Consider the following 27,342-nt stretch of genomic DNA (forward strand, 5'->3'; position numbering starts at 1 on the left):
TAAAATACTCATGACATTTTTCACAGTAGAACAAATAATCCTAAAATATATATGGGACCACAAAAGACTCTGAATACCCAAAACAATCTTGAGAAAAAAAGAACAAAGCTGTAGGTGTTAACGCTTCCTGACTTCAGACTGTACTACAAATCTACAGTAATCAAAACAATATGGTACTTGCACAAAAACAGACTCAGAGATCAATGGGACAGAATAGAGAGCCCAGAAATAAACCCACACACTTATGTTCAATTAGTCTTTGACAAAGGAGGCAAGAATATACAATGGAGAAAAGATAATCACTTCAACAAGTGGTGCTGGGAAAACTGGACAGCTACATGTAAAACAATGAGATTAGAACATTTCCTCACACCATATGTAAAAATAAACTCAAAATGGGTTAAAGACCTAAATTTAAAACTTGAAGCCTTAGAACTCCTAGAGGAAAACAAAAGCAGAACACCATTTGACATAAAGTGTAGCAATATTCTTTTGGATCTGTTTCCTAAGGCAAAAGAAATAAAAGCAAAAATAAACAAATGGGGCCTAATTAGACTAAAAGCTTTTGCACAGCAAAGGAACCCATCAACAAAGAAAAGACAACCTACTGAATGGGAGAAAATATTTGCAAATGATATGACCAACAAGGAGTTAATATCCAATATATATAAATAGCTCATACAACTTAGCATCAGAAAAACCCAATAGCCCAATTAAAAAATGGGCAGAAGACCCGAATAGACATTTTTCCAAAGAAGACATACAGATGATCAACAGGCACAAGAAAAGATGTTCAGCGTTGCTAATCATTAGGGAAATGCAAATCAAAACCCAGTGAGATATCACCTCACACATGTCATGGCTATCATTAAAAAGTCTACAAATAACAAGTGTTGGTGAGGATGTGGAGAAAAGGGAACCCTCCTATGCTGTTGGTGGGAATGTAAATTGGTGCAGCCACTATGGAAAACAGTATGTAAGTTCCTCAAAAAACTAAAAACTAGAGATACCATATGATCCAGCAATTCCACTCCTGGGTATGTAAAAGGAAAACACTAATTTGAAAAGACATATGCACTCCAGTGTTCAAAGCAGCATTATTTGCAGTAACCGAGTTATGGAAGCAACCTAATTGTCCATCAATAGCTGTGTGGATAAAGAAGTTGTGGTATATATATACAATGGGATATCACTTGGCCATAAAAAAGAATGAAATTGTGCCATTTGCAACAACATATATGGACCTGGAATATATTATGCTTAGTGAAATAATTGAAACAGAGAAAGACAAATACTGTATGTTATCATTTATATGTGGAATCTGAAAAATAAATGAACGAATATAACAAAACAGACTCACAGTTATAGAGAACAAATTAGTGATTACCAGTGGGGAGAGACGGGGGTAGAGGATTAAGAAATACAAACTATTATGTATAAAATAAGCTACAAGGTTATATTGTACAGCACAGGGAACATAGCCAATATTTTGTAATAACTTTAAATGGAGTATAATCTATAAAAATGTTAATCACTATGTTGTACACCTGAAACTAATATAATTGTGTAAATCAACTATACTTCAATTTTTAAAAAAAACAAGTACAGAATCAAAAAGTCTTAATCTTGGTGAGATACAATATCTTTTTATATTTTCTTACCTATATTTCTTTTAAACATTTCCTACATAAGATCTTGAATTTGGCAGTTTATGTCTTTGGCATCTGTGTTTTAGACTGTCCTAACATGTTCTGTTGAGATAGATTGAGGTGTAGGGTATAGAATCAGAAGGGAATACAGTGGACATTCTGAAGCAGAGAGGCCAATGTCTAATTTTTCTTTGATGTTTGTTCCTCCGTATTTAATTATGAGAGCTTCCCATGGCTAAGTAAATTATTTCTCAATCACCTGAGAAGAGTAAGTTTTCCTTTTTCTTTTTTTGGCCCAAAGTCCTTATCTTGTAAAGGTCAAAGTAGTAAAACACCTAACTGTCAAATCTTATGTCCTCTTTTTTCCCCCACTCACTGGTGTTTTCTAGGGATTTTTAGCACCTCTGACCATGCCAAGGTTTTCTGGGAATGACTTGAAATCTTGCTTAGTAGTTTTGGGAAACATGATATGACTGAAAATGAGACTTTACTAATTTCACTAGCTCATGGGTCTCACTAACTGGAGGGAGTCCTGAAGAGACTACACATATGAAAGGAGACTTTCACTTTACTCTGTGTCAGGACTGCCATGAGCTGTTTCACAACCTCTACCAGGGCAGAACAAACTAATTAAACTGTGGAATGTTCTAAGGATCCAACTGGAGCCATTTCCCCAAATCTGACTGCTAAGCCTGTCTAGGAATAAGGACTGGGGATAAGATTCTGATGATATCACAACAGTGTCCCTCTTCACTTGCATTTATCTTTTTTAATTTTTTAAAATTTTTATTTATTTATTTATTTTTGGCTGCATTGGGTCTTTGTTGCCGCGCATGGGCTTTCTCTAATTGTGGCGAGCGGGGGCTACTCTTCATTGTGGTGCTCGGGCTTCTCATTGTGGTGGCTTCTCTTGCTGCGGAGCACGGGCTCTAGGCGTGCAGGCTTCAGTAGTTGTGGCATGCGGGCTTCAGTAGCTGTGGCATGCAGTCTTCAGTAGTTGTGGCTCACGGGCTCTAGAGTGCAGGCTCAGTAGTTGTGGTGCATGGGCTTAGTTGCTCCGCGGCATGTGGGATCTTCCCAGGCCAGGGATTGAACCCCTGTCCCCTGCAAGGGCAGGCAGATTCTTAACTACTGCTCCACCAGGGAAGCCCCTGCATTTATCTTTAATGCAATTTGGAAACCAAATTCAACTGGTAGATAGCAGGAAGCCAAAGGATCCTGAAAGACCACATAAGAAATGTGGTGAACCAAAGCCTTTTTGTAACAAGGAGAGCAAATCCTGAGACAGTGGCTCTGACAGCTTCACCTGCTATGGACTGAACCAGAGGCTTGGGCAGTGGAATCTCATTGGGAAAAAATGGACTTCATTTTCCTTATTTTTGATTACCCCATTTTACCTTTTCTGTATATTTCTGTCTTCTAACACTCCTCTTAGCCCTGAGTTATTCTGATGTGCACCCCTGCTTAAGAAGCACTGGCTAGATTTTACTCTCTATAGAAATATCACCTATAGGTAAATGTATATTAGCACATTCTCTTTTCTACTTTTTCTCTTGAAATCTGTTTTAGTTATCTATTGCTGCATAATAAATTAGCCCCAAACTGAGAGGCATAAATCAACCTTTATTATCTCACCATTTCTGTGGGTTAGGAATCTGGGCATGACTTAGCTGGGTCCTCTGGTTCTGCGTGTCTCACAAAGCTGCAATGAAGGTGTTGGCTGGGATGGTCATCTCAGGACTTGGTTAGTAAGGATCTGCTTCCAAGCTCACTCAAGTGGTTGTTGGCAAGATTTAGTTCCTCTCAGGTTGTTGGACTTAAGACCTCAGTTTCTCACGAGCTGTTATCAAAGGTTGCCCTGTGAGTTCCTTGCCATATGTGCCTCTCCATAGCACAGTTTACAATGTGACCACTAGTGTCATCAGGGTGAGCAAGTGAGAGGGCAGGAGAGAGTTGAGAAAGAAAAAAGTTAAAATTTTATAAACTGATCACAGAAGTGACATCCCATCACTTTTGCTGTGTTCTGTTAATTAGAAGTGACTCACCAATTCCAACCTACACTCAAGAGAGCATTACACAGAGCATGAATAACAAAAGGCAAGATGATTGGCAGACATTTTTAATTTTTTAATTGAAGTCTAATTGACATACAACAGTATATTAGTTTCAGGTGTACAACATAATGATACGGTATTTGTATACATTAAGAAATTATCACAATCTGTCTAGTTATGCTCTGTCACCATACAAAGTTATAAGAATTTTTTCTTGTAATGAGAAATTTTAAGGTTTATTTTCTTGGCAACTTTCAGACTTGCAGTACAATATTGACTATAGTCACTGTGCTGTACGTTACATTCTCATGACTCATTTTTTTTTTTAAATGTTGAGCCTTTTAATTTATTTATTTTTATTTTTGGCTGTGTTGGGTCTTCGTTTCTGTGCGAGGGCTTTCTCTAGTTGTGGCAAGTGGAGGCCACTCTTCATCGTGGTGCGTGGGCCTCTCACTGTTGTGGCCTCTCTTGTTGCGGAGCACAGGCTCCAGACGCGCAGGCTCAGTAGTTGTGGCTCACGGGCCTAGTTGCTCCGTGGCATGTGGGATCTTCCCAGACCAGGGCTCGAACCCGTGTCCCCTGCATTAGCAGGCAGATTCTCAACCACTGCGCCACCAGGGAAACCCGACTCATTTCTTTTATAACTTGAAGTTGTGCCTTTTGATCCCCTTCTCCCATTTTGCCCTCCCCTTAACTCCTCTCCACTCTGGCAACCATCAGTCTGTTCTCTGTATCTGTGAATTTTGTTTGTTTTGTTTTTAGATTTCACATGCAAGTGAAATCATGCAGTATGTATCTTTCTTTGTCTGACATATTTCACTTAGCATGGTACCCTCAAGGTCCATCCATGTTGTCTCAAATGACAGAATTTCATTCTTTTTCTATGGCTGAGTAGTATTTTACTGTATATTTATACCACATCTTCTTTAACCATTCATCCATTGATGGACACTTAGGGTGCTTCCGTATCTTGGCTATTGTAAATAATCCTGCAGTGAACATAGGTGTGCATGTATCCTTTCGAAATACTGTTTTTGTTTTCTCTGGATAAATACTCAGAAGTGGAATTGCTGGATCATATGGTAGTTTTATTTTTAGTTTTTTGAGGAATCTCCATACTGTTTTCCATAGTGGCTGCATCAATTTAAATTCCAATGGGAGACGTTTGAGAAGCTGTCTAAAACAGAATGTAAATTATTACATGAATGATATACAGTTTGGAAATTGGAACACATAGGGGTGTGACTCCTATTCCATAACTCTTGAAAGTAATATAACAACTTTAAAAATTCAGCCTGAATCTGATAGTCCCTATCCTGTTGGAATGGCAGGAAATTTGATCTCAGGCATTATTAGGGATCATCTTCACCCCAACACATAAACTCATAGTTATGCTGAGGTTCCAGGTTCATGAGCACCACCAAAGTCCTGGGGAAGCCCTTCAGATCAAACTCTTAAAACCTAGAAAATCCTTTACCTCTCCATGGTCTGGGGCTGGGTGGGGGTTTTCTTCCTCTTATTCTCTGCTGCCTCTCTAGACACTCTCTTCTCCCTTCCTTGAGGTACCTCTCCCATTAATCTGAGCCCTCCCTAAAGACTGGAAGAGTCATTGACTTCAAGTGGACATTTCCAGCCTGTTCACATTCCCAAGTAAAAGAAATAACAAGGGTCCTGTCTTCTTGCTTATAATGGGGAAGGAAGGAAACATAAGAGAGTGGAACATTAACATCTCAAAATTAGCCTGTTGGACAAGATGAAACCTCTTAGACACTGTTTAAATATTGTTTCACCAAACTATTAATATGGTTGTTATTTTTAAATCTTTTTATTTTATATTGGAGTATAGTTGATTAACAATGTTGTGTTAGTTTCAGGTATACAGAGAAGTGATTCAGTTATACATATACCTGAATCTATTCTTTTTCAAATTCTTTTCCCATTTAGGTTGCTACCTAATATTGAGCAGAGTTCCCTGTGCTATACAATAGGTCCTTGTTGGTTATCCATTTTAAATATAGCAGTGTGTATATGTCAATCCCAAACTCCCTAACTATCCCTCCCCTCCCCCCGCTTTCCCCCTGGTAACCATAAGTTCATTCTCTAAGTCTGTGAGTCTGTTTCCGTTTTGTAAATAAGTTCATTTGTATCATTTTTTAAGATTCTGCATATAAGTTATATCATACAGTATTTCTGTTTCTCTGACTGACTTCACTCAATATGACAACCTCTAGGTCCATCCATGTTGCTGCAAATGGCACTATTTCATTCTTTTTAATGGCTGACTAATATTCCATTGTATATATGTACCACATCTTCTTTATCCATTCCTCTGTTGATAGACATTTAGGTTACTTCCATGTCTTGGGTATTGTAAACAGTGCTGCAGTGAACATTGAGGAGCATGTATTCTTTCAGACTGTGTTTTTCTCCAAATATATGCCCAAGAGTGGGATTGCTGGATCATATGATAGCTCTATTTTAAGTTTTTAAGGAACCTCCATGCTGTTCTCCACAGTGGCTATACCAATTTACATTCCCACTAACAGTGTAGGAGGGTTCCCTTCTCTCCACACCCTCTCCAGGATTTATTGCTTGTGGATTTTTTGATGGTAGCCATGCTGACTGGTGTGAGGTAATATCTCATAGTAGTTTTGATTAGCATTTCTCTAATAATTGGTGATGTTGAACATCTTTTCATGTGCCCCTTGGCCATCTGTATGTTTTCTTTGGAGAAATGTCTATTTAGGTCTTCTGTCATGTTTTGATTGGGTTGTTTGTCTTGATGATATTAAGCTGCATGAGCTGTGTGTAAATTTTAGAGACTAATCCCTTGTCGTTCACATCATTTGCAAGTATTTTCTCCCATTCTGTGGATTATCTTTTCGTTTTGTTTATGGTTTTCTTTGCTGTGCAAAAGCTTTTGAGTTTAATTAGGTCCCATTTGTTTATTTTTGTTTTTATTTCCATTACTGTGGGAGACAGATTGAAAAAGATATTGCTGTGATTTATGTCAGAGAGTGTTCTGCCTGTTTTACTGTAAGAGTTTTATAGTGTCCAGTCTCAAATTTAGGTCTTTAATCCATTTTGAATTTATTTTTGTGTATGGTGTTAAAGAATGTTCTAATTTCATTTTTCTACATGTAGCGGTCAAGTTTTCCCAGAACCATTTATTGAAGAGGCTGTCTTTCCTCCATTGTACAGTCTTGCCTCCATTGTTGTAAATTAATTGACCATAGATTCATGTGTTTATTTCTGGGCTTTATATCCTGTTCCACTGATCTATATTTCTATTTTTGTGCCAGTAGCATACTGTTTTGTTGACTATAGCTTTGTAGTATAGTCTGAAGCCAGGCATCCTGATTCCTCCTGCTGCATTTTTTTTTTTTTTTTTTTTTTTTTTTTTTTTTTTGCCTCTAGGTTGCTTTGGGTGTTCAGGGTCTTTTGTGTCTACATACAGATTTTATGATTTTTTTTATTCTAGTTCCGTGGAAAATGCCATTGGTAATTTGATAGGGATTGCATTGAATCTGTAGATTGCCTTGGGTAATATAGTCATTGATTCTGCCAATCCAAGAACATGGTATATCTTTCCATTTGTTTGTGTCATCTTCAATTTCTTTCATCAGTATCTTGTACTTTTCAGAGTACAGGTCTTTTGTCTCCTTAGGTAGGTTTATTCCTAGGTATTTTATTCTTTTTGATGTGATGGTAAATGGGATTGTTTCTTTAATTTCTCTTTCTGATCTTTCATTGTTAGTGTATAGAAGTGCAAGAGATTTCTGTGTATTAATTTTGTAACCTGCAACTTTACCAGATTCATTGATGAGCTCTAGTAGTTTTCTGGTAGTGTCTTTAGGGTTTTCTATATATAGTATCATGTCTTCTGCAAACAGTGATGGTTTAACTTCTTCTTTTCCAATTTGGAGTCCTTTTATTTATTTTTCTTCTCTGATTGCTGTAGTTAGGACTTCCAAAACTATGTTGAATAAAAGTGGTGAGAGTGGGTATCCTTGTCTTGTTCCTGATCTTAGAGGAAATACTTTCAGCTTTTCACCGTTGAGTATGATGTTAGCTGTAGGTTTGTCATATATGGCCTTTATTATGTTGAGATATATTCCCTCTATGCTCACTCTCTGGAGAGTTTTTATCATAAATGGGTGTTGAATTTTGTCAAAAGCTTTTTCTGCATCCATTAGATGATCATATGGTATGTATTCCTCAATTTGTTGTTGTGGTGTATCTCACTGATTGATTTGCGGATATTGAAAAATCCTTGCATCCCTGGGATAAATCCCACTTGATCATGGCGTATGATCCTTTTAATGTGTTTTTGGATTCTATTTGCTAGTATTTTGTTGAGGATTTTTGCATCTATGTTCATCAGTGATATTGGCCTGTAATTTTCTTTTTGTGGTATCTTTGTCTGGTTTTGGTGTCAAGGTGATAGTGGACTCATAGAATAAATTTGGGAGTTTTCTGTCCTCTGCAATTATTTTGGAACAGTTTCAGAAGGATAGTTAGCTCTTCCCTAAATGTTTGATACAATTCACCTGTGAAGCCATCTGATCCTGGACTTTTGTTTGTTGGGAGTTTAAAAATCAGTTTCAATTTCAGTACTTGTGATTGGTCTGTTCATATTTTCTATTTCTTCCTGGTTCACTCTTCAGAGATTGTACCATTCTAAGAATTTGTCCATTTCTTCTAGGTTGTCCATTTTATTGGCATACACTTGCTTGTAGTAGTCTCTCATGGTCCTTTGTATTTCTCTGGTGTCTATTGTAACTTCACCTTTTTCATTTCTAATTTTATTGATTTGAGTCTTCTCCCTTTTTTTCTTCATGAGACTGGCTAAAGTTTTATCAATTTTGTTTATCTTTTCAAAGAACCAGCTTTTAGTTTCATTCATCTTTGCTATTGTTTTCTTCGTCTCTATTTCATTTGTTTCTGCTCTGATCTTTGTGATTTCTTTCCCTCTACTAACTTTTGGTTTTGCTTGTTCTTCTTTCTCTAGTTGCTTTAGGTGTAAGGTTAGGTTGTTTATTTGAGATTTTTCATGCTTCCTGAGGTAAGATTGAATTGCTATAAACTTCCCTCTTAGAACTGGTTTTGCTGCATCCCATAGGTTTTGAATCATTGTGCCTTTGTTTTCATTTGTCTCTAGGTATTTTTTTATTTCCTCTTTGATTTCTTTAGTGATCCATTGGTTGTTTAGTAGTATATTGTTTAGCTTCCACATGTTTGTGTTATACAGTTTTTTTCTTGTAGCTTACTTCTTTTTTTTTATTTCTTGTAGTTTACTTCTAATCTCATAGTGTTGTGGTCAGAAAAGATGCTTGATATGATATCAGTTTTCTTAAATTTATCAAGGCTCGCTTTGTGGCCCAGCATGTGGTCAATCTGGAAAATGTTCCACGTGTACACAAGAGGAATGTGTATTCTGCTGCTTTTGGATGGAATGCTGTATAAATACCAGTTAAGTCCATCTGGTCTAATGTATCATTTGAGGTCTGTGTTTCATTACTGATTGTCTGTCTGGATGATCTGTCCATTGAGGAAAGTGGAGGTTAAAGTCCCTCACTATTATTGTGTTACTGTCGATTTCTCCCTTTATGGCTATTAGTATTTGCCCTATATATTGAGGTGCTCCTATGTTGGGTACATATACATTTACAATTGTTATGTCTTCTTCTTGGATTGATCCCTTGATAATTATGTAGTGTCCTTCTTCGTCTCTTATAACAGTCTTTATTTTAAAGCTTATTTTGTCTGCTATGAGTATTGATACTCCAGCTTTCTTTTGATTTCCATTTGCATGAAATACCTTTTTCCATCCCTTCACTTTCAGTCTGTATGTGTCCTTAGGTCTGAAGTGGGTCTCTTGTAGACAGTGGGTCTTGTTTTTGTATCCATTCAGCCAGTCTATGTCTTTTGGTTGGAGCATTTAATCCATTTATATTTAAGGTAATTATTGATATGTATGTTCCTATTTACATTTTCTTAATTGTTTTGGGTTTGTTTTCATAGGTCCTTTTTCTTCCCTTCTTTTGTTCTCTTGTGGTTTGATGACCATCTTTAGTGTTGTTTGGGTTGCTTTTTCTCTTTTGTGTGTGTATCTATTGTAGCTTTTGGCTTTGCTGTTCCCACGAACTTTTGATATAGCAATCTTTATATGTGCAATATTGTTTTAAGTTGCTAGTCTCTTTCTCCCCTAGAGAAGTTTCTTTAACATTTGTTTCAAAGCTGGTCTGGTGGTGCTGAATTCTCTTAGCTTTTGCTTGTCTGTAAAGCTCTTGATTTCTCTGTCAAATCTGAATGAGAGCCTTGCTGGGTAGAGTATTCTTGGTTGTAGGTTCTTCCCTTTCATCACTTTAAATATGTTGTGCCACTCCCTTCTGGCCTGTAGAGTTTTTGCTGGGAAATCAGCTGATAACCTTATGGGAGTTCCCTTGTATATTATTTGTCATTTTTCCCTTGTTGCTTTTAATAGTTTTTCTTTGTCTTTAATTTTTGTCAATTTGATTACTATGTCTCTTGGCACATTCCTCCTTGGGTTTATCCTGCCTGGGACTCTCTGTGCTTCCTGGACTTGAGTGACTGTTTCCTTTCCTGTGTTAGGGAAGTTTTCTGCTATTATCTTTTCAAATATTTTCTCAGGTCCCCTCTCTCTTTTCCTTCTGGGACCCCTATAATGCAAGTGTTGATGTGTTTAATGTTGTCCCAGAGGTCTCTTAAACTGTCTTCATTTCTTTTTATTCTGTTCTGCAGCAGTGATTTCCACTATTCTGTTTTTCAGGTCACTTATCTGTTCTTCTGCCTCAGTCATTCTGCTATTGATTCCTTCTAGTGTATTTTTCATTTTAGTTATTGTTTTGTTCATCTCTGTTTGTTTGTTCTTTAGTTCTTCTAGGTTTTTGTTAAACATTTCTTGCATCCTCTTGATCCTTGCCTCCATTCTTTTTTCACGATTCTGGATCATCTTCACTCTCATTATTCTGAATTCTTTTTCTGGAAGGTTGCCTACCATCACTTCACTTCATTGTTTTTCTGGGGTTTTATTTTGTTCCTTCATCTGGGACATATTCCTCTGCTGTTTCATTTTGTCTAACTTTCTGTGATTGTGGTTTCCATTCCACAGTCTTCAGGACTGTAGTTCTTCTTGCTTCTGCTGTGTGCCCTCTGGTGGATAAGGCTGTCTAAGAGGCTTGTGCAAGTTTCCTGTGGGAGGGACTGGTGATGGGTGGAGCTGGGTCTAGTCCCTCTGGTGGGCAGGGCTGTGCTGAGTACAGTTTTAATCTGCTTGTCTGCTGATGGGTGGGGTTGTGTTCCTGCCCTGTTGGTTGTTTGGTCTGAGGTGACCCAGCACTGGAGCCTACAGGCTGTTTGGTGGGGCTGATGGTGGCCTCCAGGAGGGCTCACACCAGTGAGTACTTCCCAGAACTGCTGCTGCCAGTGTCTTTGTCCCCACAGTGAGCCACAGCCACCCCTCACCTCTGCAGGAAAACCTCCAATACTATCAGGTACGTCTGGCCCAGTCTCTTATGGGGTCACTGCTTTTTCCCCCGGGTCCTGGTGCAGACGAGACTTTGTGTGCACCCTCTAGGAGAGAATTTCTCTTTCCCCCAGTCCTGTGGAAGTCCTGCGATCAAACCCCGCTGGCTTTCAAAGCCGGATTCTCTGGGGACTCCTCCTCCCATTGCTGGACCCCCAGGCTGGGAAGCCTGATGTGGGTCTCAGAACTTTCACTCCTGTGGGATAACTTCTGTGGTGTAATTGCTTTCCAGTTTGTGGGTCGCCAACCCAGTGGATTTGGGATTTGATTTTATCATAATTGTGCCCTTCCTACTATCTTGTTGTGGCTTCTTCTTTGTCTTTGGATGTAGCGTATCTTTTTTTGGTAGGTTCCAGCATTTTTTTTTTTTTTTTGCGGTACGTGGGCCTCTCACTGTTGTAGCCTCTCCCATTGCTGAGCACAGGCTCCAGACACGCAGGCTCAACGGCCATGGCTCACGGGCCTAGCTGCTCCGCGGCATGTGGGATCCTCCCAGACCGGGGCATGAACCCGCGTCCCCTGCATCGGCAGGCGGACTCTCAACCACTGCGCCACCAGGGAAGCCCAGGTTCCAGCATTTTTTTGGTCAGTGGTTGTTTAGCAGTTAGTTGTGATTTTGGTGTTTTCGTAAGAAGGGGGTGAGCTCATGTCCTTCTACTCCTCCATCTTGAGCTAATCCCGGTTGTTATTTTAAAGTTCCTGTTTGATAGTTCAGTATCTAAGTCATCTCTGAGTTTGATTCTGTTAACTATCTCTTGACAAGTTTTGCTCAAATGCTAGTCATGTGTAGAGACTCAGGTAAATAGTATTACCCCTGGAAATAAGTATGCCTGTTCTGGCAGGCTGTTAATGGGATTTTTATGTTTATCAAAATTGAGAGTGGATTTTTAAAAGTTGAGAAATATGACTATAGAAGACACATAATTTGGATATGAAAGATTGCTGTGAGATTTGCAAGACATGGCGACTGGTCTATTCATTCACTCGACAGATATTTATGGAGTGCCTAATATACTGACATATGCTGATCTGCACAAAAACATGGCAGGCTTTCTCTTGTATTGTGGGAATTTACTATGGTTGCTTTACTTTGGGGCATAGCATATTTATCAATGCCTGTGAAAGGGAGGGGTAGGAATCAGGATTGGGCAGAGGGAGAACTCAAACTGAGATGCAGTTCCAACAAACTTGAGAATCTGTGTTTCTAAACAAGTTCCTAGTTAATGTTCACGTGGCTGATCCATGGACCATACTTTGAAAAGTCAAGTTCTGGGGCAATTTGACTGGTTCTCAGCTGATAATAAAACAATGAAAGAAGAAATGAGCAATGACTATCTGTGTACATCTGTTTCCCATTTCTTTTTTTTTTTTTTAGTTATAATGATGTGGGAAAAAGCCATTTGGTATTTGTGGGAGGTGCTTAGTTATGTGAAAATGTAAATGTTTTCCATTCATGTGTCTTAAACATTTTTTGAATTAATTAATGAGGTAAATGCTTAAAAGGCTTATAAAGTTTCCCAGAGAGCATGGTACATCATTAGTGTTTGGCATAATAATGTAATGGAGTCTACTTGTGAGAGTTTGCTTGGAAGGTTGTTATTTGATTCTATTATATTTCAAGAAAGTAGATTTCAGAAAACCACTTTAAATTGCCTCATTCACATCATTGTTCAAATTGAAGTGGGACTGTGTGCACAGTGGTTTTGCAGTTTTACTGCAGTTTTTCTTTTGTAATTAGTGGAAGTGCAGAAGTGGAGTTTTGAGTTAGTGGAATCACAACCACCTTCCTTAATTAGCCTATTAAAATCCCAAGCCCTAGAAATGGGGTCATTGCTTCTTGCAGGTATAGAGTTGGGAGTAAGAATTACAGAGGACATAACTATAATAGTTTAGAAATTTGTTTTGGAAATAAGCCAGAATTTGTTAATCTAAAGGAGTGTTATCTTTTACAAGTCAGTTTACAGGATCACAGATGTATTTCAAGGATATTGTAACTGCTCAAAATTCAGTAATTCCAACTACTTTTTGGATATCTACCTGCCTTTTTACTGCTAACATTTCCCAACTGTTACCTTTTCTTTCCTGATCAGTTTACACTTTGAATCCATCGGTTTAGATATTACTATTTTATTTCCACCACCTTATATTTTCTTAAAACCAAATTACTCCAAGCATCATTGTTAAATTGGGGCTCATTTGGTTGCAAGGAATAAAAACTGGTTCAATCTAACTTCAGTCAGTAGCAGATTATTTCAGTTACATAACAGGAAATGTCAGGGACGTCCACAGGCAGGGAATACACCAGGTCTCATGTGTTCCACACAAGCAGCTGGGAAGTCGGTTATCGATCTGTCTGTTATCACATGGACTCTCACCTTTGCTTCTCTCTTTGCTTTTCTTCACTCCCTTCTTAACCTTTCTTTCTTACATATATAAAACATGGCTGCCAGCACCCATATGACCCTGACAGTCCCATTGTCCACCACCATCTAGCCCACTCAGTTCCACATTCCCAGAGGGGAGAATCTGATGGGTCAGCCTGGTCTATGAATCACATGTAACCTGAGATAGGAAGGTATATTCATTTCTTTGAGCTATTGTAACAAACTAGCCCAAACTTGGTGGGTAACAACATAGATATTTATTCTCTCACAGTCTGGAGGCCAAAAATCCAAAATCGAGCTTTCAGCAGGATTGGTTCCCTCTGCAGGCTCTGAGGGAGAATCTGTTCCATACCTCTTTCTTAGCTTCTGGTGGCTTCGCAATCCTTGGTGTCCTTTGACTTGCAGATGCATCACTCCAATCTCTGCTTCTGTAGTCACATAGCTTTCCTCTTGTGTCTCTCTGTGTTTGACTCTCCTTTTCTGCCTCTTATAAAGATACTGGTCACTGGCTTTAGGGCCCACCTAATCCAGGATAGTCACTTTTAGAGATCCTTACCTTAATTACATCTGCAAAGACCCTTATTCCAAATAAGGTCATATTGCGAGTTCTGGGTGGACTTAACTTCCGAGGGTCCACTGTTTGACTCACTGAAGGAGGTATAGTCAAGGGCTACCATTGGGTCTTCTAGACCCCATCCCAGGTGCCGTAAATGTCACGCTCTTATACATCTCTACCAGGAATATTTATTTTATAATTTTGTACATTTACCTTGAATGTACCACTAAAATTTCCCTTTCTCTTAATTACTTTCTGGTGTACATTTCCCATAGAGCAGAATTAATGGCTCCTCTTTCTCATTTCCTGTAGCACTTTATACACACCTTTGACAGCACTTGCTACTTTGCTTTATAGCACCTTGTTTACAAGTCTGTTTTCCTACCTAAGTTGTGAACTTTTCCTGGTTGGGGCCTCTGCTTTTCTCAACTTTGTTTCCACAGAGTCAAGCACAGGACCTAACATTGAATTATGTTTGTGGAATCGAGTTGAAAGGCTGCAAGGCGTGGATTTCTTCTCTCCCCCTCCAACCTCAGTGTTACTTTCTTCAAGTATATTAATTACCCATTCTAGCCAGCGCTATCTGATATGTGCTCTGTCCCATGCTCTGTTACATGCTCAGATCTGCTTTAGCCCTTATCAACAAATTCCTGCTGACATAGCTTCAGTGGCCCCTGCAGGTCCAATTTGCCCTCCTCCTTCAGTTCACATTTATCTTCCCTATTGTACATGTTATTTGCAGTGATTGTATTCTATGAAGTCACTGTGAGCACTGAATTAGTGAATACTGAACTCTTCTCCCTAGGGGAAGCACAGGGTTGAGTTCCTGTGAGTCTCTGGTCACAACATGTTTGCCAGCTATTCAGTACATAACCTTGTTTCATATGTGTTTCCATTTAAAGACACCTAGCTTAATATATATTGTTGGTGCATCAACCTTGAAGTCACAGCCAACAGCAGTGTATGTGTTGTGTAAGTTTTACACTCTGTGAGCAGTGTAAGTTTTGTCAGTGTCTCATGCCTGACAAAGCTTATCTAACACATATATGTTCTGTCAGGCACATCACAGCCTTCTGCTTAGGACCACTAGACAGCACTTCAGTGCTATGCTTGGGGGCCATTTTAAACAGAATCACCATCAAAAAGCACAAAAATGCGAAAACTGTGGCACTAAGTAGACCATGAAAAGGATGTGTGTACAGTACGAGAATAGTGTTGCCTTGTTCAACCTCAGCTGGGAATGTGTACTTCCAGCGACTCAAGGTTTTCAACACTGCTCATGTCTGTGAATGACCACGATACAGCTCAGGTGTTCATTTTGGGGACACAAAGTAAATTTTAGAGAGTAGGCGAATTTGCAGATATGAATCCATGGATAATGAGGGTCGATTGTACCCATCTGGTGTCTCAATTGACCGTTATGAAATTTACAGCACAGGTCTTCTTGGTGGCCTCCCTTTTAGTGTTTTTAGGTTTCAGCTTTCTCATCTTTCCCAATTCAGTTGCCACTTGATTCACTTCTCATACTCCAAAAGTTTGTTGACCTCGCTTATCGCCGTGACTTGTTGTCTCTCCTCCCATTTGTTTTGTTTTGTGGCTCTGTAGCTTTCCCCTACCTTTACCATAATTTTTGTGGAGTTACCTGATAGAACAGAGATAAATACATATATTCAGTCAACCATGTGGTAACCAGAACTTTATTTCATACACAGACACCATTAGTCAGGTGTTATACATATAATAGGTTTACTAAGTATTGGTTGAATAAATTAAGAAGTGCTATTTTTATGCAAAAATTTAGCTATCCTAGTTAGTACATTATAATGGATGTTTAGTATCTCATACTTATAGTTTACTAGGTAAAAGACCACCTCTCTTTCCCCTCCTTATTTCTGCTAACCTTTCCTACTTAGTAGAACATTGCCTAAGGAAGATGGGAAATAGGTTTAAAATAAGACATATGACGGTGGAGAGCATGCCTTGTTTTAAAGCTTAGGTTGGGTTTCTTTCCTTTTGCATCATAATCTCTTCCCTAGAAAAAGATTTCTTTATGATTTTGTCAGTCAGTTACAAAAGGTTGTACAATTATAATGCCCAAAGTGACCCCAGAAATCATCAGATTTAACCCTTTGATTTATAGGAAACTGAGAATCAGACTGTCTTGGTTCAATTCCTGGCTCTACTACTCGCTTTGTACATTTCTTAATTGTTTGGCCTCAGTTTCCTCATCTGTAAAATGGGAATAAAAATACCACCGATATCATAGAATTGTTGTGAGGATTGAGATAATTAATTTCAAGTTCTTAGTACAGTGCCTGACACATAGTAAGAACTCCATATATTTTTAATTATCATAATAAGCTACTAAGTTAGTAGTTTAGCTGGGCTCTGGCCTCTCAGTTTAGTATGCTTAATACATACTTAGGAATTATAAAACTTTTTCCAAGTTAGCTACCGTTATTTTCTCTCCTTCATCTCCTCCTTTGTTTAAAGATGATTGCATGATGATATAGTCCTCTTTCAAGCTAAACGTACTCTTAGCATTTCACCCATTACCACATTTGTAAGGACTTCCCCTGAATAGAAAATTTTAAATTTAGTCATTCCTTTTAGTTTTTTTATGGCACGTTCAGGTGTCACTTTTCCTGTAAAGTTGAGTGGTCTCACAGAAGTGATTTTTTTTAAGTTACAATAATGCACTCTGCTTCCCAGCATAAGTGGGTTAAGTGCCACCCTGGCTTGGGCTGGGCTTAAAAGCAAAAGAAAAGCCCCTGGACAACCAGAGAGGAAATATTCACATAGCTCTATGTGGATAAATAACAGACCACCCTCCCTGTTCTCACTTGTGCTGTAGGGGACAGAGACGTTTGATTCAGATCCTTTGAACCAGCTGGACATCTGTGGGACACCATCTGATACAGGGAGGTGAGTGTTGCAGAGTTTGATAACCCAAACACTTGCAGATTAGGTCTCTTCTTCTATTATGTAAGGGTGTTTTTCTGCTTTCTTCACTAAAATTATGGGTCAGAATTAACCTTAGAATTGCTCCTTAGACTGGTTGTTGATGGTTACAGGGAATCTAATCTTTTGGCAGTAAATATTTTAAAATGCTGGGACTGGAGTGGGAAATCATGGAGGACAGTGGTCAGGGGCTGCGGAAAATATATGAACATAATGGATTTAACTTTCTGGAAACTCTAGGCTATAGAAAATTAGACCTAGGAGGTTCAGAGGAAAATCCTTGTGTGTATTGGTGTTTTGTGGCAGGAGGACTGAGGGAGAGTAAATCACTAATATTTACTGCTTAATTTTGGTGGAAAGAGTCTAGGCTTTGGAATAAGACAATCATAGGTTCAAATCCAGCCAAGCCATTTACAAACTATAAGATTTTTGGACTGATTACATAATATTGCTGAGCTTCAACTTCCATATCTGTAAAGTGGAGGTAATAATACCAACTCTGCAGAGATTTTAAGAGGGACAGATGTAATTTGTAATGTAATCAGCACTTTGTAGACTCTCACTATCGTCATGGTTGTGTTTTTGCCAATCTTGCTGTTGGCTGTCTCAAAATGTTCATTGTATGAAAGCACTCTGAACCTCAAATGGGTTTATAGACTTTGAAATTGAATGTAGTTATCTGACAGTTCTTTTAAAAAATAGTTGAGGTATAATTGACTTATTATATTAGTTTCAGATGTACAACATAATGATTTGATATCTGTATGTATTGTGAAATGATCACCACAATAAGTCTAGTTAACATCCATCACTATACATAGTTACAGAATTTTTTTCTTGTAATGAGAACTTTTAAGATCTACTGTCATGGGACCTCCCTGGCAGTCCAGTGGTTAAGACTTCACCTTCTAAGGTGGGGGGTGTGGGTTCGATCCCTGGTCGGGGAGCTAAGATCCCACATGCCTCACGGCCAAAACCAAAACATAAAACGGAAGCAATATTGTAACAAATTCAATAAAGACTTTAAAAATGGTCCACATCAAAAAAAAAATCTGTTGTAGCAACTTTCAAATATACGATACAGTATTGCCAACTATCGTCACCATGTTGATAGCTCTTAATCTCATTTTGGGCAAGGTACATAATCCAAAAAGAAAGGATAGTATTATTTATTAGGCTGAAATTGCCAATATTTGACTGTTTTAGACTTATGAAAATAGCAGTTTTGTATGATTCAACGTAAAAGTGTATTGCTCTCCCTAGAATTTACTACTCCTTTGCTCATCCTTTAAAGACCAATCCCACACTCTGCATAGTTTGTGGCACAGTATGAGTATCAACATACATTAATTGAGTGAATGTATGAATGAATGAATGAATGAATGAGTGAAAGTAAGGTCAGCCCTGGGAAAAATCACATAGTGATACATTTTTATACAAGTGAAATCAGATAAAACAGCATCCAGGACACAGCCTTGAGCGGGAACTGAATTGCCAAAGGACAACCGAGGTAGGGGGAGTGTTTGTGTGTGTAATGGGAGCCTGCTAGAGAGTGGAACAGCCATTCCATTGCTTTTGCTTCGGTCATATGAGACAGGATGTTGGGAGGCAGGGATAATTTAACATCAACTGGCAGGGGCAGTGTCTCTTCCTTTGTTTTCTCCCTCCTACCTTGTCTCCAGCCACTGCTATAGTCAGCAGTAATTACTTGGATTTATTTCCAGTCATTCTACTCCAAACAGTAGCTCCACTTTGAAGATAAGACACCACAAATTACTTAAGTGGCATCACTTTATATTCTAAGAGTCCTTTGATTCAGCATGGAATATTCATAGCGTTGTTTGAGAATTCCAGGACTCCATTAAATGCTGTATTCAAATGAGGCACCACTAATGAGAAACTGTATATTTCTAGGAAGTGCCCTCTTAGTGAAGACCAGTTATTCACAGCTGTTGCATTTTAAAAGTTTAGGGCTGATAACCCAGGCAATGAAGGAAATGGTTTGATGGGTCTCCTTAAGAGCACAGGATAATCTTTGTGAATTTTCTACAGCCCGTAGTCTCGCTGCACCCAGAATTGCTCAGATTTGGGAGGGTTGATTCACCTCATGTAAGACTTCATGATACTGATATATTTAAACAAAGGCGGGATAGTCTTTTCTAATGACTAGAAGAAGGCTTATATCCCTTTTTCAGGGTCTCCTCTTCTGCTAAATTAGTAACCAGAAAGGGCTTCATAGAATCGGAGCAATCATGGAGATTTTGGGTTTTGAGGTATATTTCATCAAGGCCGTGGTGAAGTCTGAGGTCTATAAAGTTGCCCTCTTATAGAGTATAGCTGACGCTTGAACAGCATGGATTTGAAATGTGTGGGTCCACTTACATGTGGACTTTTTTTCAATGGTAAATACTATAGTACTACACTATTCGTGGTTGGTTGAATCCACGAATGCGGAACCTTGGATGGGGAGGAACCACATATATGGACGGAAGTTATGTGAGTGGATTTCTGACTGTGTGGAGAGCCAGCACCCCTAAAGCCCACATTTTTCAAGGTCAACTGTATATTGCTCCAGCAACAGAAAACTTCATCATTTCCTCCCACGGATCGTACTGGATGAACACTGCCAACTTTGTCTTCTTTAACCATCAATGTTTTACATTCTGTGGTGACCTCTCTTTTCTGTTCCCAAAATCTCCTTCCATTTAGGATACAATTAGTTGAATAGATTCATGCAGCTAAATGGCAATGTTGATTTTCCAGATCCAACTCTCTTGAGTTTATACCCAGGCTTCCTTGGATGGAGTTTGGAGAGAATTCAAGTTCTTCAATTACCCTTTTACCAGTACATTCTTGATTTACTCCCACAGTTAACTAGGATAGCCTTTGTGCACAGATTTTGCTGGTTGAACTCTCAATTGAACTTATTTCTGAGTTCCTGGGAGGCACCTCACATTTGTTCGCACTTACTACCAACAAGCAGTCACATGTGGTGGTTCTCTGCTGTGTGAGGGGAAGTGGAAAAGGCACTGGAGGACAAACAGGCATTATCATCATCCTAGCAACGCTTGTTGGCTTTCCCCAGTCGTCAGCTCTTTCCTCTCCATGGACACTCTGTGCTCTCCTTGTACTATTGTAATTACAACACTTACCAGGTGATATTTTCTATTACTGTCCATGCTTCTGTCTCTGCAAGTAGATCACTGGTCCTCAAGCCTTTTTTCTTCTGCAATTTTTCCAGCTTTGTCTCTGGGTATAACAGTACTGTTGCTTTTTCTTTTTTTTTTTCCCTTTAAATTTATTTATTTATTTATTTTTGGCTGCGTTGGGTCTTTGTTGCTGCGTGTGGGCTTTCTCTAGTTGCGGTGAGCGGGGGCTACTCTTCCTTGTGGTGCGCGGGCTTCTCATTGCGGTGGCTTCTCTTGTTGCGGAGCATGGGCTCTAGGTGCGTGGGGTTCAGTAGTTGTGGCACATGGGCTTCAGGAGTTGTGGTGTGTAGGCTCAATAGTTTTGGCTCGCAGGCTCTAGAGCGCAGGTTCAGTAGTTATGGCGCATGGGCTTAGTTGCTCTGTGGCACATGGGATCTTCCCGGACCAGGGCTCGGACCCGTGTCCCCTGCATTGGCAGGTGGATTCCTAACCACTGAGTCACCAAGGAAACCCTGTTGCTTTTTCTTAAGGCCTAAAAAAAATTCACAAATAATAGGTGAGTGTTCTCACTATAAAGGAAGCAAGCAATAGCTACAATTAATTAAAATATTTTATATACATAAAATATTCAATATTTAATATTGATAAGATTTTTAAATGCAAAATCCTGTATTGGAATAACAGTTTGAGCTTTAGCACCTGTAATTATTTATTCAATTACTGAGAATGTCAGCCTACATGGTTGGGCCTCCCTACCTTTCCAGTATGCTTTTAGAACTTGTAAAGGCATGTCTTTTGGCTAAGAATTAGAGAAAATTAAGACAACATTGTGAATAGTTAGACGTTAAAAATACTATTACTGGGAATTCCCTGGCGGTCCAGTGGTTAGGACTCTGCACTTCCATTGCAGGGGGCACGGGCTCGATCCCTACTTGGGGAACTAAGGTCCCACATGCCGCATGGCCAAAAAAAAAATGCTATTACCGTTATAATTAATTTTCAAAGAACACATTTATTCTTCACTGAAAAACTTAAAAAAATTTCCCTTTAAGTTTTATACTCATTTCAATCAAAATGGTTATTTTTGGAGAGATTAGCTATAGCTCTTGAATAACGGGCATTAACTATTGCTGTTATGTAACTAGTCTCTTATTGTTTCATGATGGTATTTTTATTATTATGGATCCAAGTTCTCATTCTGCTTTATTTTGCCTTAGGCATTTTCAATTAGGTATTTCACTTGGTTTGTGTATGAGAAAATGTTATCCCTGTGGTTTTGTCCGGAAATGCTGCATGGGATTTTTTCTAAAATGATTTATTTTGTTGAGCACTCTCCTTTTTCCCCCACTATGATGATATGTCAGCTGAAAATGTAGCATTTATTTCTTCCTGAAAGGGAGGTATTGCTTTTATATTTGCTATATCCTGAGACTATCTCACCATCTCATCTGGGATGAGATGAGGAGCCAGTGCCAATAGTCTTTTATTCTAATTATTCCACGAACAGTAGTGAATGTCTACCATATACCAGGCACTGCCTTCAACACTAAGGCTTCATAGAGGCATTAGAGAAGCTCCACTCTTCAGAAGCTCCCTATCTGTAGAGAAGCCAACAGATAAACTACTAAATGCCATTCTGTGTGCCGTGTGCCACAGTACAGATGGCATGGAGGGTGGGTGGGACACAGGAGGACTGGCTGGCCGAGTCCATCTGGGAGTTGAGGGAAGGCATTTAGAGGTTAGCCTTGAGCTGAGTCTGGAAGGATGGATTAATTTTCAGGAATAAGGAAGAAATGACATTCTAGGCAGAAGGAGCCACATGGACAAAGTGTGGAGATGCGAAATCGCAGGGTGCTTTTGGGAAATTATGAGATGTCCCATTTGGCTGGAGTGCTCAGGAACTGAAGCAGAAACTGGAGGACTGTACTCTTTCTGGAGTATATTCTTGGTGGCTGGTGCACTTCCTGTATTATGTAGTAGAATGACTTGTGGACGAAATAAAATGTTGACTGGGGTTAATGGAGTAATTATGAAGGGATCTGGGTGATGATAACCAAATAAATAAATAAAACAAAATAAAATAAAATATAAAATATATAAAATAAAATACCTTTCCTCAAAATTCCCAGAATCTGTTTGTCACTGGAAATAGAGTTGTTGAAAAGAGATAGGAAGCAAACTCATTCTTGACTGATGATATTTTCAGTTTTCTTCCCAGCCTCCCTGCATTAACTTGGGGACAATGTGGGGCTGGACACTGTGGATGCTCCCTCTACTCTGCAAATTTGGCCTGGCAGGTAGGTCAGCCTGTGCCCTTTTATGGATTATGTGATTCTTTTTGCATTCTTTGGATAAGAATTGTTAACTTGAGAACAAAGGGACGACACCTGGATATAGGCACACATGGATGGACACTGGGGGATTTGTGGGCTCCCTGAATTTGCGTGGGTGTCTGTATGCATGTTTATATATATTTATGCATGTGCAGATTTTGCAAGATCATATTTTCAAGGGGAGCTACAACCCTCCAAAAGATCAAGATTTGGGCTTCCCTGGTGGCGCAGTGGTTGAGAGTCCGTCTGCCGATGCAGGGGACGCATGTTCGTGCCCTGGTCCGGGAAGATCCCAAGTGCCGCGGAGCGGCTGGGCCCATGGCCACTGGGCCTGTCCGTCTGGAACCTGTGCTCCGCAACGGAAGAGGCCACAGCAGTGAGAGGCCTGCGTACTGCACCCCCCCCTCAAAAAGATCAAGATCCACTGTTTTAGAGTAATGGTTGGTGCTTACCTTGATAATTTCTGTGTTAAGTGCATTGGTTTCATATAAGACGCACACATAAAAAAATACCATTTTCACACCATTTGCCGTAAATTTCAAGGATAGAAAGGAAAATGAAACACCATATACCTACAATGGTCCAACTCAAAACTATGGGCCTAATACCCATACAACACCTTGCAGGTCTAAGATGTATTACTTTGATCACATATTATGGTAAAAAAAAATTAAGACCAGATTAAAAAAAGTGGGAATTGGGGGAAAATTAAGACCAGATTAAAAAAAGTGGGGATTGGGCACTGGGGAAGTAGAGAAGACATGTAGTATACATACTAGTCTGCTGAGGCTGCCATAACAAAATACCACAGACTGGGTGGCCTGAGCAACAGAAGTTTATTTTCTCACAGTTGTGGAGACTGGAAGTCCAAGGTCAGGGTGCCTACAGAGTTGATTTTCTCTGACACCTCTCTCCTTGGCTTGTGGATAACCATCCTCTTGCTGCCTCTTCACATGGTCATCCGTCTCTGTATCTTAATCTCCTCTTATAAGGACACCAGTCAGATTGAATTAGGGCCCACTTTAATGGCCTCATTTTAATTAATACCTCCTTAAATGCCCTATTTCCAAATGTAGTCACCTTCTGAGGTACTGGCAGAGAGATGTGAGTTTTGAGGGGAGGGACATAATTCAGCCCATAACATGTAATTGGGGGTCACCCAGAAGGCAGTTGTGATCTGGAGATAATGTCTTCCAGACCTCTGTCCTGGCCTGGCCTGCCCTGCAGCTCCCTGGAGTTACACATGTGGCACTCCAGAGCTTTGTATATAATCCAGGCAGGTAGGCCTGTGTCTCTCTGTCTCATTCAGCCTCTTTTGGCCACCTCAGAAATCAACAGTTGCTCCCAGTTAATCCAATTTAAAGTTCTGGTGATGAGGATCATGACACCTTTCCCCTCGACTTGTCTTTTTCGATCTTAGATCTTTGTCTTCTCTTACCATGTTTCACTTAATAATTTCCTACATAACTGACTCCAATTTCCACACTACTTCCCTTCTAGACTATTCTTCGCTTGGTCTCAGCCTTGCCCTTGTTTTATTTCAAGACATTTTTCAGAACAAACACTAACTTTACAACAGTACCAAAGTGATAACGAGCATAGCAGGAAGAAGGGAGATCAAGAACAGCTTTTTAATTTTGAAAAATATTCCTTTTGCATGTGGGAAATTCTCTGATAAGCAAGAACATTCTCTTTATCTTTCTTACAGGAAAGTTATGACTGTTTCTCCTTATTTCTAAAAATAGGGGAAATAGTTATTTCTAGAAATGTAGAAATATGGTTATATGTTTTTTCTTAAGAAGGGGGAGAAGGATAGATGTGTGAGAGGGGCAAATCTAGACTTCAGTTGTCCATGTTAAAAAAACAAACATTCTGTTTTAATTTTAAATTTACACAAATATTGTGAACATAGTGTAGAGAATTCTTATATACCCCTCATCCAGTTTCCCTCATTGTTACTATTTTATAATACCATAGTGTATTTGACAAAACTAAGAAACTGATACTAGCACACGACTATCAAGTAAATTCCAGACTTTATTTGGATTTCACTAGTTTTTCCTTAATGTTCTCTTTCTGTTCTGGGATCTAATTCAGGGTAGCATACTGCATTGAACTGTCATGTCTCCTTAGTCACTTCTGGTCGGTGACAGTTTTTTAGTTTTCCCTTATTTCTCATGACCTTGGCAGTCTTGAGGAGTACTGCCAGTACTCCTGTTTTTGTTTTTTTTTTATTGTTTTTTTTCTGCTGTGCGCGGGCCTCTCACTGTTGTGGCCTCTCCCGTTGCGGAGCACAGGCTCCGGACGCACAGGCTCAGCGGCCATGGCTCACGGGGCCAGCCGCTCCGCGGTATGTGGGATCTTTCCGGACCGGGGCACGAACCCGTGTCCCCTGCATCGGCAGGCGGACTCTCAACCACTGCGCCACCAGGGAAGCCCCCTGTTTTTTTTTTTTTAACATCTTTATTGGAGTATAATTGCTTTACAATTATTGTTGTGTTAGTTTCTGCTGTATAACAAAGTGAATCAGCTATATGTATATGTATGTCCCCATATCCCCTCCCTCTTGCATCTCCCACCCACCCTCCCTATATCACCCCTCTGGGTGGTAACAAAGCACCGAGCTGATCTGCCTGTGCAATGAAGCTGCTTCCCACTAGCTATCTGTTTTACATTTGGTAGTGTATACATGTCAGTGCTACTCTCACTTCGTCCCAGCTTCCCCTTCCCCTTCCCTGTGTCCTCAAGTCCATTCTCTACATCTGCGTCTTTATTCCTGTCCTGCCCCTAGGTTCTTCAGAACCTTTTTTTTTCTTTTTTTTAAGATTCCATATATATGCATTGGCATATAACATTTGTTTTTCTCTTTCTGACTTACTTCACTCTGTATGACAGACTCTAGGTCCATCCACCTCACTACAAGTAACTCAGTTTCATTTCTTTTTATGGCTGAGTAACATTCCATTACTCAGATATGTGCCACATCTTCTTTATCCATTCATCTGTCGATGGACACTTAGGTTGCTTCCATGTCCTGGCTATTGTAAATAGAGCTGCAATGAACATTGTGGTATATGACTCTTTTTGAATTATGGTTTTCTCGGAGTATATGCCCAGTAGTGGGATTGCTGGGTCATTTGGTAGTTCTATTTTTAGTTTCTTAAGGAACCTCCATACTGTTCTTCATAGTGGCTGTATCAATTTACATTCCCACCAACAGTGCAAGAGGGTTCCCTTTTCTCCACACTCTCTCCAGCTTTTATTGTTTGTAGATTTTTTGATGATGGCCATTCTGATGGGTGTGAGGTGATACCTCATTGTAGTTTTGATTTGCATTTCTCTAATGATTAGTGATGTTGAGCAGCTTTTCACGTGTTTGTTGGCAGTCTGTATCTCTTCTTTGGAGAAATGTCTATTTAGGTCTTCTGACCATTTTTGGATTGGGCTTTTTGTTTTTTTGATATTGAGCTGCATGAGCTGCTTGTATATTTTGGAGTTGAATCCTTGTCAGTTGCTTCGTTAGCAAATATTTTCTCCCATTCTGAGTCGTCTTGTTTACGGTTTTCTTTGCTGTGCAAAAGCTTTTAAGTTTCATTAGGTCCCATTTGTTTACTTTTGTTTTATTTCCCTTTCTCTAGAAGGGGGATCAAAAAGGATCTTGCTGTGATTTATGTCGTAGAGTGTTCTGCCTATGTTTTCCTCTAAGACTTTTATAGTGTCTGGCCTTGCATTTAGGTCTTTAATCCATTTTGAGTTTATTTTTGTGTATGGTGTTATGTTTTTTGTTTCTTTTTTTTGCGGTACGCGGGCCTCTCACTGTTGTGGCCTCTCCCGTTGCGGAGCACAGGCTCCGGACGCGCAGGCCCAGCGGCCATGGCTCACGGGCCCAGCCGCTCCGCGGCATGTGGGATCTTCCCGGACCGGGACACAAACCCGTGTCCCCTGCATCGGCAGGCGGACTCTCAACCACTGCGCCACCAGGGAAGCCCCAGGACCATCTTTGATGTTCATTTAAACATACTTCCTGTGGATTCCAATTTTGTAGGCTCAGGTGTGTTGTAGGTGGTGAGGAGTAGATGAAGGGAAGAGCCATACGCTGTGGTCTTCTGAGCCCCACTCCTTCATGCCCTCCTTCCCTGCTTCCCCACACCTCCGATAGTCCTCTCTTCTGTGTGTTCAGAACATTGCCAATAAGGGAGCTCTCTGATTTGATTAAATCCCAGGTAAGGGATTTGAAGCCACATGTTCAACTTTTCTATTAAAGGAACCCTGCGGACTGTTTCCCCACCTGCGTTTTTTGCTAGGCCTGCAGAAAACGTAGTCATTTACATATTGGTCCACACCTAGGTACTTTGGATGGATGTGTCTTTCTGCTACAGACAATTCTTTCTACCTTGAGAATAGGACTCCGTAGCCAGGTTGTATAGCGCCAGCCTAGACAACTGAAATTTGAAACCATCACCCTGGTATGATTTTAGCGTCACCATCTTCCAGCTTCCCAGCCACAGAATTACAGGTGCCTGAAATTCTACCTTTAGAGATTCATTCTTTGTCTCAGGCTTGCTTTCCTTTGGACTTGCAGAGATACCAGAGCTACCCTGTAAGTCGTCTTAGTCATCAACCTTCTAGTAAGATTCTTTGCTGGAAATAGGTAAAATTGGGGAAGATAACAAAATGTGAAGAAGGCAGTTCATCAAATATTGAGGG

At 39.7% G+C, this 27,342-nt stretch overlaps 1 protein-coding gene across 1 annotated transcript in view; it reads left to right on the forward strand.

Annotated features, from left to right (window-relative positions):
- Positions 1-27,342, forward strand: part of IL31RA (interleukin 31 receptor A) — a gene marked incomplete at both ends in the record, with an annotated part of 54,468 nt that overhangs the window by 13,500 nt on the left and 13,626 nt on the right.

Source organism: Grampus griseus (genome assembly GCF_964374135.1).
Source record: "Grampus griseus genome assembly, chromosome: 3".
In the NCBI taxonomy this organism is placed as follows: domain Eukaryota; kingdom Metazoa; phylum Chordata; class Mammalia; order Artiodactyla; family Delphinidae; genus Grampus; species Grampus griseus.